Source organism: Podarcis liolepis, assembly GCF_965112155.1.
Source record: "Podarcis liolepis genome assembly, chromosome: 9".
In the NCBI taxonomy this organism is placed as follows: Eukaryota; Metazoa; Chordata; class Lepidosauria; order Squamata; family Lacertidae; genus Podarcis; species Podarcis liolepis.
This window is the reverse complement of record NC_139564.1, coordinates 53920290-53934270: the sequence shown is the minus strand read 5'-3', so window position 1 is coordinate 53934270 and position 13981 is coordinate 53920290. Positions and strand designations below refer to the sequence as shown.

Here is a 13981-nt window from a genome sequence, read left to right as displayed (position 1 = left end):
AATAATAATAATAATAATTGATATTATTATTTTATTTTTATGTTGTGAACAACCCTGGGATCTACGCATGAAGGGCAGTATACAAATTTAATAAATGAATGAAATAAATAAAAAGATTCAAGACAGTCAGAAGGAAGTTTACTTCTTCACACAACTCGCTCCCACCACAGGCAGTGATGTTCCATCAACTTGGATGGCATTAAGAGAAGATTAACGGAGGTAAAGGCTATCAGCGGCCACTAGCCACAATGACTATGTCCTGCCTCCTCTGTTGGAAGCAATATGCCTTTGAATACCAGTTGCTGAGAGTCACAGGCAAAGAGGGTGCTTTTGGGGTTCCCCTAGGCATCTGGTTGGTCACTATATGAGAACAAGATGCTGGATTAGATGGTCCCTTGGCCTGATCCAGCAGTCTCTTCTTATGTTCTTATTAACTCAATGAGACTTCAGAGTATGAACACATAGGATTGCCCTGTAAATCACCAGCCCTCTTTCCAGTTAAGTAGAATGCATTACTGCAGAATAAGGGAAAATCTTAGATTCTGGGTGTCTCTCTTGGCATTGTTTTGGTTCACATATGGTTCTGGAAAGTGCAGGTTGGGTAGGTTCACTTTTAAATCCTCCCTAACGATGACTGCAGTGGCACTGTGGGTTAAACCACAGAGCCTAGGACTTGCCAATCAGAAGGTCGGCGGTTCGAATCCCCGCAACGGGGTGAGCTCCCATTGCTCGGTCCCTGCTCCTGCCGCAGTTCGAAAGCACATCAAAGTGCAAGTAGATAAATAGGTACCGCTCCAGCGGGAAGGTAAACGCCATTTCCGTGCGCTGCTCTGGTTCACCAGAAGCGGCTTAGTCATGCTGGCCACATGACCTGGAAGCTGTATGCCGGCTCCCTCAGCCAATAAAGTGAGATGAGCGCCACAACCCCAGAGTCAGCCACAACTGGACCTAATGGTCAGGGGTCCCTTTACCTTTAATGATGACTGAAATAATGGTTTGCTCACATCCCCACAGCATGCTTCTGCCCAAGCTCCATTTTGAATTGGAGGACTTCCAGCTGCATGCTGATGCAAAGCACTGTTTCTGGGCTGGCATGGGCAGTAATTTCTCATAGAGACTTGAACATCATATGATGGCATCATCGTCAGCTGTAATGCACATGCTCGTTCTTTAGCTAATCTCTGTTCATACTGGTTTTGGAGCCACTACAGAAACGTGCAAAATCCTGCTGACCAGAGAAAACAACAGGATGAGTGCACATGGGACGTAACATTTCCTCTGACTTGCCGCTGTCGGGTCTCCTCTTTTGCCTTGTTTAGAGTTGTTGCTCTTGCAAAGTTCCATTTCCTACCTCTGAGTTCACATCCTCCTCGTTTCCTTGTTTCTTCCCTCTTCCTTGCAGGAGAATTGTATTCTGAGAAGCCACAGCCCTTCTCCCCGCGGCCAGTGGCTCTTCCATCCCCACGCAGCTCTGTCAGATGTAGAGGACCCAAGTCCATGTGACCAGCTTCACAAGGTATGCTTTATGCAGTCAACTTGCTTTGATCATTTCTGTGGCATTCCATATTAGTGAGTTGGGGCCAGACTAGACAATATCTATCTGTGCCCTTCAGTGCAGGGTTGGTTTTTGTTTTGGTTTTTTACGTAAATTGCCAACATGAGCACCCTGATCTCAACTGAGGCATTAGTTTGTGGAGGGGGCTTTAACCCTTAGTCCTTGCTAGAGGATTGGGAGCCCTACACAGGTAATTTGCTTATGGTAGGACTCCAATTCATTTCAATGGGAGTCTGTCGCCCCCCCCCCCGAAGAGAGCACTGTTTCTGTCCTTACAAAGCTACACTTCCCACCTTTCTTTGATCTTCATTATCTCAGAGACCCAGGGCTAACTTGGATTCTGCAACCAGATAATATCCAATATTTAAATCCTGATGGGATTTAAAACAAAACTGAAAACAGCCCTTGGGAGACTGACCTGGAGTTGTTGGAGGATTCTTGACTCTTTCCTTGCCTGCTGTTTTTCTGCTCATAATCCATCTTCAGAACTGTTTCCCCTATCATCGCAATGGCAGAAAGCAATTTGGGACCCACATTTTTTCTCCTTGTATGGGGAAAAGTTGCTGAGCTCACTCATTTTTTAACAGAAAAGGAATCAGCAGGGAAAGGGTTAATCATCCCCCCACCCCTCAAAAACTTATGTCCCTCCTCATTGATGCTTTCCTTTTCTTTTTAGAAGGTCATTGATGGGAAAGTTACACTTACATGTAACATCTAGGTTGTCTCCCAGTCTAAAGGCCTGTTGAAGAGTCAGTGCCCATCTTGTATGTTGCTCCAAGTTTTGCATATTGCAATGAGCGTGTTAACTTTGCATGCAGGCAAACTATAATGTTAGGGGGAGATGGTTAAAAGCATATTTGTCCAATGATTTCTAGTTATGGGTTTGTTTTTTCTTTCGTCCCACTGCCTTACCCAGGAAAACCCGTTGTTTATTGCTGAACTGGAGCAAATTGGTTTTTACTGTTGTTCTGATGCAGCGGCAAACAGTGGGTTTTCCCAGGGAGAAGCAGGGGGACACAAGAAAAAACTCTTAGACCCATGTCTAGGAATAACAGGAAAAACGAAATGAAATACAGTGGTAGCTTGGGTTACAAATGCTTCGGGTTACAGACTCCACTAACCTCGGGTTAAGAACTTTACCTCAGGATGAGAACAGAAATCTTGCGGCAGCGGCGTGGCGGAAGCAGGAGGCCCCATTAGCTAAAGTGGTACCTCATGTTAAGAACAGTTTCAGGTTAAGAACGGACCTCTGGAACGAATTAAGTTCGTAACCAGAGGTACCACTGTATGGGACAAACGGAAGTGTGGGTGAGCTCTTAATGTGCCCGGCAATATCGCCTCCAGAAGTTCACAGCCCACACTGGGGATTGTATGGAAGACTGAGGGTGTTAAGTAGCATCGCAATAGCACAGCTCTGTATGCAGCCTTTGCAGTTTGCATTTCATTTCATTTTTATTTATTGAATTTATATACCTCCCTATACCCGGAGGTCTCACACACAAAAATCACAATATATAAAATCAAATAATAATCCAATCACACACACACAAAGAGCCACATTTTTTGTTGTTTAGTCGTTTAATTGTGTCCGACTCTTCGTGACTCCCTGGACCAGAGCCCGCCAGGCCCTCCTGTCTTCTACTGCCTCCCGCAGTTTGGTCAAACTCATGCTGGTAGCTTCGAGAACACTATCCAACCATCTCGTCCTCTGTCGTCCCCTTCTCCTTGTGCCCTCCATCTTTCCCAACATCAGGGTCTTTTCCAGGGAGTCTTCTCTTCTCATGAGGTGGCCAAAGCATTGGAGTCTCAGCTTCGGGATCTGTCCTTCCAGTGAGCACTCATTTTAGGATGCTGATTAGATCAGCCAAAGGCCTGGTTAAAAAGGAATTTTTTTGCCTGGCGCCTAAAGGTGTACAATAATGGTGCCAGGTGAACTTCCCTGGGGAGCCACTACAGAGAAGGCCCGTTCTTGTGTTGCTACCCTCTAGATCTCTCACAGAGGAGGCACACAAAGGAGGGCCTCAGAAGATGATCTCAGGGTCCGGGTAGGTTCATATGGAAAGAGGCGGTCCTTGAGGAATTGCGGTCCTAGGCCGTTTAAGGCTTTATAGGTCAGAACCAGCTCTTTGAATTGGGCCCGGAAACTAATCAGTAGCCAGTGCAGTCAGACCAGGATCAGTGCAATATGCTTAAACCGTGAGCAACATGGCCGCTGAATTCTGCACCAGCTGCACCACGGGGCTGAAAAGTACTCCTCAAGTAACACCCTCTGGGAACGACCCTCCAAGCAGGACTGGAACCACCGCACCCCTAGTTGCATGAATGTAGTGGCTTGAAAAAGTGCTTTCATATGATTCCAGCTGGGTTGTTATTCGCCTGCTTGGAACCCCTATATAGCTGGTTCCAGAAGTCAATCATATAAGTGCTTCCAGCTATAGGAAGGCAATGTTTACCAACATTTTACACCACAATCACATATGCATAACATTCATGTGACCTCGTATTTATGATCTTGTGCTGGAGCAGCAGCTAGGAATCCCCCCTCACTCCATCTCTTGAATCTATTTATTTACAGTGGTACCTCGGGTTAAGTACTTAATTCGTTCCAGAGGTCCGTTCTTAACCTGAAACTGTTCTTAACCTGAAGCACCACTTTAGCTAATGGGGCCTCCTGCTGCCACCTGGCCATTGGAGCACAATTTTTGTTCTCATCCTGAAGCAAAGTTCTTAACCTGAAGCACTATTTCTGGGTTAGCGGAGTCTGTAACCTGAAGCGTATGTAACCTGAGGTACCACTGTATTAAGATTGAATTGGTTTATGCAGCCTATGGCACCTATCCGGGATACACCATGGATGCGCATTTTTTAAAATGTTCACAGTTTCTGTCTTTCTTAAGCCAGTGAAGGTTGGGTCATTGAATTCTACAATATCCCACACAGATCGGAATGGGGCAGATCCAGTTCAGCCGCAGAACCATAACTCCCTGTTTGGGTGTTAACATAGAAATAAAGTCCTGAGTCTTCCGTTTCCCCTTTCAACTTCCTCATTGGGTGTTAACGTAAAATTAAATGACTCTCTTTAAAAAATGTAGACATCATTTCCATAATACATGTCCTGTCAGACCGAAAGGTTTTTTTGTTTGTTTGTTTGTCACGGGTGTAATTCTCCCCACCCAGTTACTCTAAAAGCTGCGTTAAGGCAATATGCCTAACTCCCCAAACTCCCCCTAATTGCTTGCCTTTTTCAGTTTCTCTTCAGCTTTCAGCAGAGTCAGTCATATATGGTTGCCAATCTTCTGATCGACACTGCAATTACCTGATGCCTCTTGTGACATTATTATGTTGAATTAGAAGCTGCTTGTCAAGGCGCTTGCAGATCCTAACTTGTTTTCCAGTTGTAATGACAACTTCATTTCCCCCACCCCCAGTAAGGATGTGGAGAAGGAAATGTTTGTGTTTCACAAATGTATGTTTTGCTAGGCAAGCTAATGACAGAGAATATTTGATTTGAAGTAAAAACCTGGTATGAAAATATCCAGTGCGAAAAATGTATCACAGAACTCACTGCCACAAGAAATCATTCCAAATGAGCTCAGGATGGCCCTGTTTAACCAGCCTATTTGGGATACCCAAGTAATATCACATGGGTCAAAATAAATGGAATATCCAATCATTAAGCCGATTGTATAAGCAATCTTATCCCAGATTTTCCCCCATTTAGGACAACTCTACCACATGCACAAAATGTTAGGTCCCTCCCCCACTCTTTCCAGGCATGGTCCACACTTTAAAACTCCATGTCTGAGTGCCCCCTTTTTTAGGTTCTAGCTTTCCCTGTGTGCAAACCAATCTGCAGAAAACATTTGCTCCTATTGAATGCTAAAGAGGTTTTCGTGTGTGTGCGTGTGTGGAAGCTAGGCTCAAAAAAGGGAGCTCAGACATAGAGTTTTAAGCACTGATCTGTGCCTGGAATGACCGCTCCCCACATTAAATGGGGGGCACCCTTTGTGTGGGTGCACACAGCCCCACCCAATCCTACACGACTCCCGGCTAGGCAGCCTGGCTTCCCCTCCCCCTCCCCCCGGGCCAGATACCTGGAGGTTCCCGCCAAGATTCCAACAATTGGCCGGTCCCAGCTGGAGGAGGCATTGCCAGGGGACTTGGTCAGGTAGGGCTAGGTCTGCTCCCCCCCCCCCACAAAATAGAGTAACTTACATGGGAATCTTCAGTTGGCTTCATGCATTCCTTTTGCAGTTTAACCTTTTTTCATTACCACTATGTGGGCATTGCTACGGTCATTGATGGTTGCTGTTGAAGGACCGGGAAGGGATTTCCCTGCATTGGCAGGTTTTGCCTTCCCTGTAGCAAAACGCCACACCTTTGGTGGTTTCAGGCCTTGAGTGGAATTCTTTAGTCTATCTTCCCTAAAGGGGGGGGGGCGTGAAGCGGTGACCCACGCTCCCCCGGCGGTGGCGGCAAACCCAGGGTTTCCCGTTAAAGGGGTTGTTTTGAGGGGAGGCATTGGCCATATGCCAAGAGGTTGTCATTGCTCTCCCCTGCGACACAGTGAAATGGGGGGCAGGCTCTCTGCTTAAACATACATTTTCCAGAACCAGCCCAATCCCCACACATTCTGGATAACCCTGATATTCCCCAGATACCTGGCCAGGGACTGGGAGGGATAAACGCCCAATGCCTAAGCCAAGGTCTCTCTACATCTGAAACTTTTGATAAAGTTGTGGCCAATTTTAATCCCATAACACGTGTCATGTGGCATTATTCCACCTGGGTGTTGTCTGGGGTTGGGGGGGGGCAGGTCTCTGCCTGCCTACGCAAAGAGAGGGGTGGAGGAAAGTAAGTGTGGATAAATCCATAGTCTCTTTCCTTCTCTTCTAACCAACATAAATGCCCAGCTGAAAGTATTGAATAATTAGATGGTAATATGCCTTAGTGATCTCTGAATGAATGATTCATTCATTTATACCTTGTATTCAATGACTGCAGAGCCAACAATATGCACAGAATTCTACAGCATTGTTATAAGTAAAAATAAATAAATACCCAGACCCTTCTGCTGCCTCCCACCCACCCCCAGAGCTTAGATCTAAATTTTGGAAGTAGAAAAGACAATAGAGAAAAGGGCAGGGAGAGACACACTAGCTGTAGATAAATGTGAGAGCTAAAGCAGGCTCATGTACTTACTTACACTTGTCTGTCGTTTGGGTTATAGTTGATCATTGAGACTGGGGTCAAGCCAGAGGTTTCACAGAAAATGTGCACCTGAAATCTAAAGGAGAAAAAGAGAGAAGGTGCTACAGGTACATTCAGTACCTGTGCGGAATACAGCCATTTCAGCAGCTTGCAATGTTAGGGTGTACAGTCGCACCTTGGTTCTCAAACTTAATCCATTGCGGGAGTCCATTTCACTCCCCAAACAATTCGAAAACCAAGGCTTGGGTTCTGATTGGCTGCAGGAACTTCCTGCAGTCAAGCAGAAGCCGCATCAGATGTTTGGCTTCCGAAAAAACATTCGCAAACCGGAACGCTTACTTCTGGGTTTGCGGTGTTTGGGACCCAAAACGTACGAGTACCAAGGCTTTCAAGAACCAAGGTACGACTGTATTTGGCTTTAGTTATGAATAGGGCACATGGCTGAGCTGTGCCAGATCCACACACAGCTGGTAGAAGTTGCTCATGAGAAAGCAGTCTTGTAGAAACAGCCATGTGATCTGCTATTTTTCTAGTGAAATATAATCATCCAATACTCAGCTCGTTTTTAGCAACTACAGCAGCTATATTCCACTGTGACATTATAATCATGTATCAGCTGAGGCTCTTTTTTTGTTTAGAGTCTGTGGTTTTTACTAGAACTTCCCACCCAGGGTGAGAATTATACTCCAGGGCAAGAGAAGCTGGACTCTGGATAGTACCGCTTTACTATCGGGGAATGAGTAACGCTGGCTTCAGAAGGGCAGTTGTGAAATCGCACTAAGATTCTGCAAATTTTCGATTTACTGCTTCTTTTGAAAAGAAGAAACAGTTACTGCCAGCTGTTTTTCCTTTTCTCCCCATAAAATATGAATGGGAAGAATCAAAACTGCTTACTGCCAGCCGCTCTCGACTCCAAATTCTCTTACAAGTTTACCAAGGCCTGTGGTTCCATTTTGGCTGATCAGCAGAGTGTGAAGGAAAGTCCATCTGCTGTTTTGATTCTAAAATATAAAAACATACTTTAAGCAACTTTGTGACCAGATAGGCTCCATCCTAATTACAAGATTGCAAGTTGATCACAAGTAGCCACTAAGAAAACTGTATGGCTTGTCCCATTAGTAAATGTATTTTAGGATCAAAGTGGTGGGTTCTTGGCAAAGGAAAAATAGCAATAACAACAGCAGCAGCAGCAGCAACAACAACAACAACAACAACAACAACAAAATTATGTATACCCCACCCATCTGGCTGGATTTCCCCAGCCACTCTGGGTGGCTCCCAACACAATATTATTATTAATAATAATAAAGCAATAAAACATCAAACATTAAAAAGTTCCCTAAACAGGGTTGCCTTCAGGTGTCTTCTAAAAGTCAGATAGTTGTTTATTTCCTCGACATCTGATGGGAGGGCATTCCACAGGGTGGGCGCCACTACCGAGAAGGCCCTCTGCCTGGTTCCCTGTAACCTCACTTTTCGCAGTGAGGGAACTGCCAGAAGGCCCTCGGAGCTGGACCTCAGTGTCCAGGCTGAATGATGGGGGTGGAAATGCTCCTCCAGGTATACTGGGCCGAGGCCGTTTAGGGCTGTCATGTCAGCACCAAACCTTTGAATTGTGCTTGGAAATGTATTGGGAGCAAGTGTTCTGTGAAGCAGATGAGACATGAAAATCCCATTCTTTCACCAAGGGTTTGATTCTGTTCTCTCCCACCACCCTGCCCCAAGTGCAGGAAGATGGGAAGCTGCCTTATACTGAGTCTGGCCACCTAGCTTAGTATCGTCTATATTGACCAGCAATAGCTTTCTTTGTTCCAGACTGGAGTTTTTCCCAGTTGTACCTGGATATGCCAGGGATTGAATCTGGGGCAGCCTGTGTGCTACACATGGGCTCTACCATTGAGCTACAACAGCCATTTCATAATACAATGCACAGCAGTTGAAACTTTCCCAATCTGCAGGCTAGGTGATTCATGCAGTGTGGAGCTCCTTCAGCTTGCCTGTGCCTCTTCCCAAAGGCAAATCAAATCAAAGATGGTTCAGGGCATCTTCCATCACATGAAAGCATATGAAGGTTGAACAATAGGTCCATGTAGCTCTGCCTATTTGACTTATGGAAGCTTTCCAAGATGTCTTTCCCAGCCCCTCTTCCCAAGATGCAGTCCACAACATCTGGAAGATGCCATATTGGCTATCCCTATCTTAGTGGATATCAATAAACACAGTGATATATTGCAAATAACTTTTTGTTCCCTCTGCCAATGCTCCAAATTCCTTGACTTGATGTGGTTTCAGCACTGGTTCAACTTGAGCCCAAAACAGAGATGTCAGGTAGGGATTCAGACCACCCAACGGTGGTCAAATGAAGAAACTCAGGTGAGGACAAGCACATTACCCATGAAGTCTCCTTGCACCAATAAGTCTGAGCAGGTCATGTGTTATTCCCTGAACCCTGTAAAAGATTCCAACTAAGGCTGGCTTGATAGTCTGAGCAACAAAACCTTCTTGCCAACTACAGAGTACATTAACTCATCCTCAGCTGTGCATGTTCTCGGTCTCTCTCATACTTTGTGACTTTTAGTTGTTTATTTTTATCTCCCTCTCTATAGCCTCACAATATTGGTAGATTAACTAACAGAAGTGAGTTGCTTAACGTTATCTATTCAGGTTCATGGCTGAGTGGAGATTTGAACAGTAGCTTCTCCCCACATCCATTATAATAATGCACAGGATTTATTATTTTGTGATGTAGCTGCTATGCTTCTGTACTTACTGCCAAGAATATATATAAAAATACCCAGCCAAATGGTTGGCCTTTTCTGCATGTTTACATAGTTCATAAGTGACCTTTGATGCCTTGGGAGGTCCACCACTTGCCTGTTACATAAGCACAAGGAAGCACAATTTTGTGGGCAAAACACTGTAGATGCTCCTGGGAGTGACAGTGGCATGTACATTGGTGCTCAGACAATGTATTGGTTGTGTAATAAAACATGTGACAGTATTGATTCCTGGTTTAGGATGCTCCAGTTAGTCATAGATTCAGAATTGTAGAGCTGGGGTCACCTAGTCAAACCCCTTGCAATGCAGAAATGCCAACTAAAACATCAGTGACAGATGGCCATCCCACCTTTGCTTAAAAACCTCCAATGAATGAGAGTCCACTGCCTTCTGAGGAAGTCCATTCCACTAACAAACAGCTCTTACTGTCAGAAAGTTAAGAACAGTTTCAGGTTTAGTTGTCACTTATATTGACTTATACTGGTCAGCACCATTTCTTACTTAAATATATTAAGTTGTTTGTTTGAAGCTTGTGGTTGTGATGTCATCTTTTTGCAAACAATGATCAGACAAACATGAGATGAGGCTTTTGTTTCTAAAATTCTGATTCCATGGTGGCTCATTAAAGAAAAAAGTTGTATATGAAACTGAAAAAATAGCATAGTTTATAAATTGAAAATCTGGCTCTGTTAATATTGCTACATTCAATAGGTGGGTTTAAAATATTTGCGTCTGTTTTCTCTTCACAAACTCCTCCTTGCTGTACTCCTAAAAACCTTTTTAAAAACAAATTCAGAGCCCAGAAACAAGAGAAATTTAGTTGCTCTCAAGTCCCAAATTAAATCATTAGGATGAACTAACCACAACTTATTTCCCACTCATTTAAGTGGAGTTAAAAGCATTACTAGCATTCTCTGGATGTAGACTAGTGCATGTTAAGTGTTAAACAAGAGCAGGGGGCAGCAAACTTTTTCAGCAGGGGGCCGGTCCACTGTCCCTCAGACCTTATGGGGGGCTGGACTATATTTTTTTGGGGTGGGGGAATGAACGAATTCCTATGTCCCACAAATAACCCAGAGATATATTTTAAATAAAAGGACACATTCTGCTCATGTAAAAACACACTTATTCCCGGACCGCCCACGGGCTGGATTTAGAAGGTGATTGGGCCGGATCTGGCCCCCGGGCCTTAGTTTGCCTACCCATGAACAAGAGAATCTGTGTGTTTATGAGCTTTTTTCCTTGCCTCACATTCTTGCAGCCATACTGACCCAGAGAGAGAGAGAGCGCGCGCATGTTAGGTACTTTTTAATCTCAGGAAGATCTTTGAATAGTCAGACTTGCTTGAATTTGGTAAAGAGGCCTTAAACTTTCAGTCTTCCCCATGAAAGAAAACAAATTCCCTCTCCCATGCAAACAACTAAAGAATTACCAAGTAATGTAATACATTTCCACATCAGCATTATACGTGGGAGCAAGATGGTTTAACAGAAGGGTCTGCAGACTCAGCAGGGTGAGACGGTGAGCTTGAAATATTATTTTTGGGATGTTCCCACATAATGAAACAAGAAAAAAAAAGAGTTGTTTAACTTAGAATTGCTAAAAGTGTTGGGGGGGGGGGTTTCAGTCACCAATCCTTAAAAAGAAAATATCATTGTCATACAAGGCTTTCACTACATTCCAATAGTTTAATGGCAGTCATGTGCATACCTTTGGGGAGGGGGTTAAAATATACAAATTGTTTCCTGGGGTCAGACTGGCTGATCTAGTATGACACTCTGTTTCCAACAATCGCCAGCCAGATGACCCTAGAAGCTCACAAGCAGAAAACGCTGTTGAGAGCCACCCACTGTTGTGCTTCCCAGCCTCTGGCATTAAAAGTCTGTTAGCTCTAAACATGCTGGTCCCATTTAAGCAGTCATGTCTAATAGCTCTTCTTCAAGATCCACTGATTATCTTCTTCTAAAGTTCTGAGTCTCTTACTAGAAAGGAACCCATCAGTGACGTGATAGATACAAGCACAATGAGTGGTTCCAACTTGGGGGCCTCACTTTCCTTAAAATGTTGTGATTTATATCTCTGTGAGAGCTAGAAAAAATTGCATTGAGACAAAAGCCACAGACTGAGGTTGCAATCCTATGCATACTAATTTGGGAACATGTCTTGGCTTATTTCCAAGCAAACATAGTTGGGTTGTGCTGTAAATGCATACGATTGGGCCACTTGTCTCTGTGGTTATCAAATCCTTACGTTGACAATGTACTAAATTATCAGCTGCAAGGAGTCAGCAACATGGTGCTCTCATGAGCCTTCCCTAGCTCCTACTGGACCCCCCTTCCCCTACTCTTCCCCACTGAAATTAGGCTTGAAAAAAGCCCTTTACTCTGGCCAATAGAATGGGTTGGGTTGTGCGTGTGAGCGGTAACCACAACAGTTTCTCCAGTGTGCAACTGTGCCCATGTGCTCAGGAACATCATCAACCCCCAATGTGCTTGAAGATCCTGTGGCTTTATTTCAAACTGGTCCTCAACTACCGCAACTTAATTCCCATCCCTCTGTTGTTTTCCTCACTGTCCAATTTAGGAATAAGTTCTTTGAGGGAAGGTTCCCATCTCTTTTACCTATGAAGCTCTGCAAAACGCCAGATCTACATATGATTTGCTGCCATCACATTGAACCGAAACAAAAAAGAGTCTGTCAGCGCTTTAAAGACTAGCATGCATTGTGGTAAAAATCTTCATGGACTTGAGCTCCCAGCACGTGAATAATCTCAGGAAGGAGTTGTGTGATGCTGGGGTGGGGCTAGAGGTATAATTCTGCATCCCCTTTCAACGTGCTTTGCCCCCCCTGCATGAGTAACTCATGAAAGAAGGTTATTATAAGTCAAAATTTGCATCTAGCTCTATTCAAACTGGTCACCTGGTGCTAAAGTTAGGTTAATGGCTTCCCTTGTCTGGGCTGAAAAACTGATTGTGCAGAACTGATTTACCAAACTGTAAAAAGCTGGAGAAAATGGTATTGTCTTAAGACAACATGAGTATATGTGTTCTACTTCTGGTCTGCAAGATAATAATCTCTCCATGAGTCACTATTTTTAAAAGGAAGTCTCCTGTTTGTCTTTTTACATGCCCCCTTAGGGATGTCCATTTTGTTTCTGCTGCAGAAGATAGATGGTTTTGGCCCTTCTTTGGTCACCCCTCGGATTGAACAAATATGAAGAATCAATGGCCTCTTTCATTCATTTTTATCTCTTAAAGACCAAGGCAACCTCTTGCAACCTTTTCAATTGCAGTTGTCTTTTCCACTGCCTGTCTTCATAAACATGACAAATGATGCTTTGCTATGAGTAACCAGTCTTGTCCCAATAGATAAATCTGCTGCCAGAATGGTCTTTGCAGAAATGCTCCTGGAGGCAATGACTATTCTTTGAGGAAACTTTCAGTTTAGGGTCTTTGCAACCCAGATTTAAAATGTAACGTCAATGACAACCTTGGATGTATTTGAAGGAAGTGGGGACCAAAATGCAAGCGGAAGAAATAGGATTTCCTCAAATGGTTATATCAACCATTAAAGTAAAGCCACAAAAGTTATTAGTTCACACATTTGAGATAGCCTATCTGCCCTCAAATACCTGTGTTAGTTCTTTACTGTTTAAAGGAAAAAGTAACTACCTTACAAAAACTTATTTTCCTGGAGATAGTTCTTACTCACCAGGTCAGTGACCCATTTACAAGCCTGAACAAATGTTCTTCAAACAAGCTTCACAATGGTTTTACTCAGTGCTATTTTTCTAGAAAAAGAGGTGCCAGAACTCACTTCATTCTCTTATAATGGCAATGGCACCCACCTGAGAGGTTCCGGAACTGAGTTCTGGTGAATTCCAGCTGGATAAAAAGCCCTATTTTTTTCCAAACCAACTTCATTGGTATAAGTCAGAGTGAGTTCATTACCTAATGAAACAGCCAGCTTGGGCGGATTAAATTGTAAGATAAGAAGTGCCAGGGCTGTGTTGCAAGCGACTGCAATTTCTCTGGACATGCTTAACAAATACTCTCTTCTCCTGCAAGGCGGCAGATATCAGAAAAAGAAAAGGGAAAAAGTTTGGCTTACCACCTGAAATAAATGTTTAGCCCTGGAACTATAAGCAGGTCCTGTGCCTGAGTTTCTACCTTAATTTAAATGCTGATTAAAAATATGTACTTCCTATAAGGAGGCAATGACAGGAGGCAGTGGGAGTGTTGGTAAATATACTGCTGAAAACAAGAGATTACAATAATTTTGAATACAGCATACAGTCAATATCAAACTTCACTCCCCTTCCCCCAGAGTTTTCTGTTTCTTAACCCCGCCCCCCCAAAAAACCCCACCCACCCACACTTAATATTCTGTGCCTGTTGAGCATGCTCAGTCCCCACTGGGCTGTAGGTTCCCTCCGTT

At 43.9% G+C, this 13981-nt stretch overlaps 1 protein-coding gene across 2 annotated transcripts in view; it reads left to right on the top strand.

Moving 5' to 3' along the window:
• Positions 1-1392: 1392 nt before the first annotated feature.
• LNX1 (ligand of numb-protein X 1) overlaps positions 1393-13981 on the top strand; it is a 118256-nt gene continuing 105667 nt past the window's right edge. Inside the window, exon 1 of one of the 2 annotated variants that reach the window (XM_083459883.1) lies at positions 1393-1516. The gene's annotated coding sequence lies outside the window, so the exon portion shown is untranslated. The remainder of the gene's footprint in view (positions 1517-13981) is intronic. The other variant, XM_083459887.1, reaches the window with a different exon arrangement.